Source organism: Mauremys reevesii, linkage group 12, assembly GCF_016161935.1.
Source record: "Mauremys reevesii isolate NIE-2019 linkage group 12, ASM1616193v1, whole genome shotgun sequence".
Lineage (NCBI taxonomy): Eukaryota > Metazoa > Chordata > Testudines > Geoemydidae > Mauremys > Mauremys reevesii.
In genome coordinates, this window is record NC_052634.1 from 27,974,439 (window position 1) to 27,980,438 (window position 6,000).

Here is a 6,000-nt window from a genome sequence, read left to right on the forward strand (position 1 = left end):
CTTGAGAAAGACCTGTGGCCGCCGGCGAGGTAGGTGGCCGCCCCGAGAGCGCAGAGCTGAGCATTTTCCGCTGGGCTGCTGCCTGCGCCCCCAGCGCCTGGCCGTGATCGTATAGTGGTTAGTACTCTGCGCCGTGGCCACAGCAACCTCGGTTCGAATCCGGGTCACGGTATTGCTTTTTGGTGGGGAGGGGCTATCCTGCAGCACGCCTCGTGGCTCAGTCTGATGGCGTCCGTTTGCAAAGAGAGCCATCAGCCGGTCCTCAGTTTCTGCTTGGTAAAGGCAAGTCAGTGGGGTCCATCGGTCAGAAGAAGAGTCCCAGGACTTCTTGCTGGGCGCCAGGGTCCAAAAGCAGCGCATTCCCTCCTGGAAACGGCTGTGTTTCGAATGTCCGTCCAGTGAGCGTTGAAGGGAAGGATCTGCGTGCCAGGGAAGCTGCGTCCCTCCAGAGGCGCTTGAGAAGCCAAAGGGGCCGTGGGTGAGTTTGTGATGAGGTGAGTGTTAAGTGTGGAAGGGGGAGGGTGGCAAGAGGAGGTTTTGAGAGGAAAAAAGGTGCTGCTGAACTGGTAGGGGAGGGCAAGGTCCCAGGCGGGTGTTGTGTGAGGAGCTGTGTAGGCCCGAAAAGGCGTCCTGCTGGGCAAGGGCAGGTGAGGAGGGCCAGGGCTCTTGCTGCGGCCAAAGCCTTTGGGAAGCAGAAGAGGGCCAGGGGTGTTGTTGCCTGCTGGGGCCCATGCGACGGTGTAGGTATACGCTGACCATAGCTGGTCTGTGGGAGCTGGGGCCACTCACCGTGCCCCTTTCCTCGTTAGTATAGTGGTGAGTATCCCCGCCTGTCACGCGGGAGACCGGGGTTTGATTCCCCGACGGGGAAGGTGACCCCTTTTGAAGGGGGGACAAAGAAATCCCTGGCCTGCCCGCCACATTCCTTGCATTCTCCTTCGACGGCCACTTCCCTTCGCACCCCGCACTGATGACTTTCACCTCCAGAGAGACAGTTACCTCGGAAGGACACGCTCGCCCTAGCCAAAGCCTCCCCCGGGGCCTGCACATGGGGGCACGTTTCAGAGCGGTAAAGGGAAATAGGCTGGCAAGGGCCATGAGGACAATGGCCCAGACAAACGGGGAGGGACTTGGTCCAGGGGTGGAGGAAGACAGAAAAAGGGACAGGCATGGGATTGGCTTCCTGTTTTTTTTCCTTTGCTCAGCATTTGACCTGTGACTGTAATGGGGAGTGTCCTGGTCTGAACCCTCACTTGAAACTGGCCGGTTTCAAAGTGAGGACCAGCATGTCTTCCCCCCACCCCAAAATCCTAGGGTAGGTCTCCCCTTCGGCTGCCACCACCCGGTCAATTCCGTGGGCCGGGACACCCCTGTTCCCCCCCTTGGGGACACAGATCAATTCACAGAGGAGGAACCTTCCCCCTCCCCCCTCTTCCCTCTCTCCAGCCTGCTCCGGAGACAGAGGTGCCTGGATTCAAACGCCTTGAATCTCTACACACAGGGAAGCAGCCCACTTCCCCCTCCCCTTCCCCTGAATTTTCACAAGAGAAGGAATTAACCAAGGCCAAAGAAAAAGAAAGAATTTATTAAAGAACAAAAAGAAAATACAGAATCTCTATGAGCCCAAGCTGGACACTCATAGGGTATAACCTTATCAATCTCTGGAGAGAATCCCCTCTCCCCCTTTCTTTCTCAGTGAAAGCAATATCAGCAAACAGGAATAAAGCATTTCCTTTAGCAAACACACAATTGCAAATGTAGAAAACAAATCATAAGACTAATTCGCCTTTCTAATTAATACTCACTATTAATTAGTAGAAACTACTCCAGGAGAACTTGGAGACATGACTGTCCTCTTAGATTCAAAAAGAGTTCTAACAAAGAACACAGACAAAGGCTTCCCTCCACAGAGATTTGAAATTATCTCGTCTCTGATTGGTCCTTTGGTCAGGTGGTCACCAGGTACTGCATGTTAACCCTTTACAGGTAAAACAGACTTTAACCCTTAGCTATCTGTTTATGACACGCCCCCCAAATCGCCAACAGTGGGAACTACTGGTGGTGATTTCCTCCTAGAACTGTAAAATAAACAGATAAACAAAACACATGCACTATTACATATACTACTAAGTATGTAAACAACAAGGTATGTGACATTGAACAACACTTTGTATGCATTTGACCGGACATACTTGGCAACGTCCTTGCCCATTCCCTCCCAGTGGAAGGAATGTTTTTAACCTGTTTTTGCTTTGTTGACCCCAGAATGCCCACTGGGATGTCACAGCCCAAGCTTAAGAGCTTGTCCCAGTACTTAGTTGGAACTACCAACTGTCTTTGAGGATTATGGCCTTTCTGGTGTCCACCAGAAATAATGTCCTTATATAAAAGTCCTTGTTTTACAACAAACTGGAATTGGGTAGAAGAGCTGAGAGGCGGTGGGTTGCTGCGTGCCGCCGCCCAAGCTGTCTTAAGGCTGTCATCGGCTTCCTGCTCAGTCTGGAACTGTTTCCTTGAAGCTGGAGACACCAGTTCCTCCGTAGACTGTGGACTTGGGCTTGGTCCCTCTGGAAGCGATGTAGGTGATGAGGTTGTTTTCGTTGACTGTGGACCGCTCTCTGCTGGTGCACAAGGTGATATTTCAGGCTCTGGCTGAGCCTCTTGGGTAGAGTTGTCTGCTGCTTCTGCCAGTTTAGGCCCGTTGGCGCCCCCTGGCGGTGGAGTTGCAAGCGCTGGCGTCAGTACTGGCGCTGGTTCTGCCGCTGGTTGCTTTTCCAGTTCCGGTCTTGGGACTGGATGTACTATGGCTGCTGTAGTTGTTGGCATGAGATCCGGTTCCACCACCTCTGTCTGGGTCTTTGGTGGATGGCTCAGGAACAGGGATGGGAGTGCCTGCTTGTTTGGCCTGGCCGCGGGTGACCACTCCCCCTGTTTTTTGCTGTTCAATGTGTCGGGCCAAGTCGTTCCCCAGTAGCATGGGAATCACATGGTTGTCATAGACAGCAAAAGTCCACTTTCCTGACCAGTCCTTGTACTGGTCTTCAGGGATGCTGTACCCATGGCAGGTTCTTTTAAAACTTTTCAAGAAGGCCTCAGTGTTCTCACCTGCCATGTAGGTGGGAAATGTCTTGGGATGGGGAACAGTGCCTTCTGGTGCTGGCCACACCCCTCTGCCGTCAGTGAATTTTATGTGTGGCTTGCTGGTGTTGCTTTTTGGTGCTGGCCACACCCCTCTGCAGTCAGTGAACTGGTTTCCCCAATTCCTAACCCTTTCTAGTCACGAAGAGACTGAATATAAAAAGAACAAAAACTTTTCATTTGCAAATGTGTAGTTGCTGTTTGCTGATATACTGAGAAGACCAAAAAAAACCAAACTGGTTTGTCCTGTTTCTAGCACTTGCTAAGTACCTCACAGTGGGGGTCCTTTCTAACAAGCCTCCTAGAAAAACTTGCACCTCTTTCCTAGCTGTTTTTAAGTGGACAGAAAGAAAAAAGAAAAGAAGAAAAAAAATCCTTTTCTAACACAGCCCATTAGAAAACCTTATTTCCCCCAGCTAAACCCAGCTGTAAATTTGTTTCCAAAAAAAAATCTTCCTCTGGCGAATTAGTCTTATGATTTGTTTTCTACATTTGCAATTGTGTGTTTGCTAAAGGAAATGCTTTATTCCTGTTTGCTGATATTGCTTTCACTGAGAAAGAAAGGGGGAGAGGGGATTCTCTCCAGAGATTTGAAATTATCTCGTCTCTGATTGGTCCTTTGGTCAGGTGGTCACCAGGTACTGCATGTTAACCCTTTACAGGTAAAACAGACTTTAACCCTTAGCTATCTGTTTATGACAGGGAGACTTGATAAAGACCTGTGGCCGCCGGTGAGGTAGGTGGCCGCCCCGAGAGCGCAGAGCTGAGCATTTTGCACAGGGCTGCTAGCCTGCACCCCCAGCACCTGGCCATGATTGTATAGTGGTTAGTACTCTGCTCCGTGGCCGCAGCAACCTCGGTTCGAATCCGCGTCATGGCATTGCTCTTTGGTGGGGAGGGGCTATCCTGCAGCACGCCTTGTGGCTCAGTCTGATGGCGTCCGTTTGCAAAGAGAGCCATCAGCCGGTCCTCAGTTTCTGCTTGGTAAAGGCAAGTCAGTGGGGTCCATCGGTCAGAAAAAGAGTCCCAGGACTTCTTGCTGGGCGCCAGGGTCCAAAAGCAGCGCATTCCCTCCTGGAAAGGGCTGTGTTTCGAATGTCCGTCCAGTGTGCGTTGAAGGGAAGGATCTGTGTGCCTGGGAAGCTGTGTCCCTCCAGAGGCGCTTGAGAAGCCAAAGGGGCCGTGGGTGAGTTTGTGATGAGGTGAGTGTGAAGTGTGGAAGGGGGAGGGTGGCAAGAGGAGGTTTTGAGAGGAAAAAAGGTTCTGCTGAGCTGGTAGGGGAGGGCAAGGTCCCAGGCGGGTGTTGTGTGAGGAGCTGTGTAGGCCCGAAAAGGTGTCCTCCGGGCAAGGGCAGGTGAGGAGGGCCAGGGCTGTTGCTGCGGCCAAAGCCTTTGGGAAGCAGAAGAGGGCCAGGGGTGTTGTTGCCTGCTGGGGCCCATGCGACGGTGTAGGTGTACGCTGACCATAGCTAGTCTGTGGGAGCTGGGGCCACTCACTGTGCCCCTTTCCTCATTAGTGTTGTGTATTTGGTTGTCTTTTTTTTTGTTGCTATGGCAACTGAGTTAGATTATTATGGGTTTGCTCAACCGGTTTCGACCGGCTGAGTGAGCTCTTTGTGTCTGTAAATAAAATGGAGGTTTTGGTTAGCTGCCTGCTCTCTGGCTTCAAGTGATTGCTTCCTACGCCGGTTGCCCCAAGGATTTAACACTGGCGACGAGGATGGGATCCTGGTGCTGCTCCAGTAACAGAAGGAAGTAGAAGTCAAGGTAAAGAACAAACAAACAAAAAAAGCTGCTTGTTTGCACTGACTGTGAAAGTGAAACTAAAAATCATGGCTACTCTGACCAGGCCCCTGGAGCCTTTTGATGAGAATACAGAGCAGTGGCATGTGTATACTGAGCGTTTTGAGCTTTTTGGTATTGCAAATGACATTACAGAAGCGAAGAAGGTGCCAATATTCTTAACTGTTGTAGGGGCTAAAACCTACTCTCTGCTACGCAGCTTACTGCACCCTGTTAAGTCTGAGACTAAATCTTACAGTGACATTGTGGAAATCCTGGGGTCTCATTTCTCCCCAAAACCACTGGTAATTGCTGAAAGATATAGGTTCCACAAAAGAGACCAAAAGGAAGATGAAACAGTTGTACAATTTGTAGCCATTTTAAAAAAGCTAGCAGAACATTGTGAATTTAAAGAGATGTTAAATCATGCCCTGCGTGACAGGTTAGTGTGTGGCCTCTGCAGTGAAGCTATACGGAAGCGCCTACTGACAGAGGCTCAGCTTACATTACAGAAGGCTGTTGATATTGCTGTCTCCATGGAACTGGCTACAAGGGAGGCACAATACATTGGTGCATCCCCTAGGGTGCAAAAAGTGTCACAAGAACTGACCCACAAAACGGTGCAGAGTCAAGAATGTTACTGCTGTGGTAAGCTGGGTCACCAGGCATCAGAATGCTGGTGTAAGGACCTGGTGTGTCGACACTGTGGCAAAAAGGGACACATTGAGTATGCCTGTAAACAAAAGAAAAAGAGGCCTGTGGTCTGGCCGACAAAAAGAGGAACCTTGCATACCCTAGAGCAGACCCAGGATGATCAAGGTGACACCTCCTCACAAGAGGAAGTGCCACTGCATGTTTTGTCTTTGGCAGCGGGCTCACATGAATACTGGGTAACCCCTTTATTGGAGGGCAAACCTATACGCATGGAACTAGACACCGGTGCAGCTGTCTCGCTGGTTCCTGAGACTGTGTATAAGGAAAAGCTACAGCATCTTCCGCTTAAGGCAACAAAAACTGTTCTGAAGACGTATACAGGTTGTCGAAGAAAACTCAGTTCTCGCTTTTTGTTTGGGTGCAGCAA

The 6,000-nt window shown here is 50.6% G+C and overlaps 1 non-coding gene across 1 annotated transcript; it reads left to right on the forward strand.

Moving 5' to 3' along the window:
* The first annotated feature begins 799 nt into the window (after positions 1–799).
* On the forward strand, positions 800–871 carry TRNAD-GUC. Its single transcript has one exon. It is a non-coding gene; the product is annotated as a tRNA-Asp (tRNA).
* Positions 872–6,000: the final 5,129 nt, after the last annotated feature.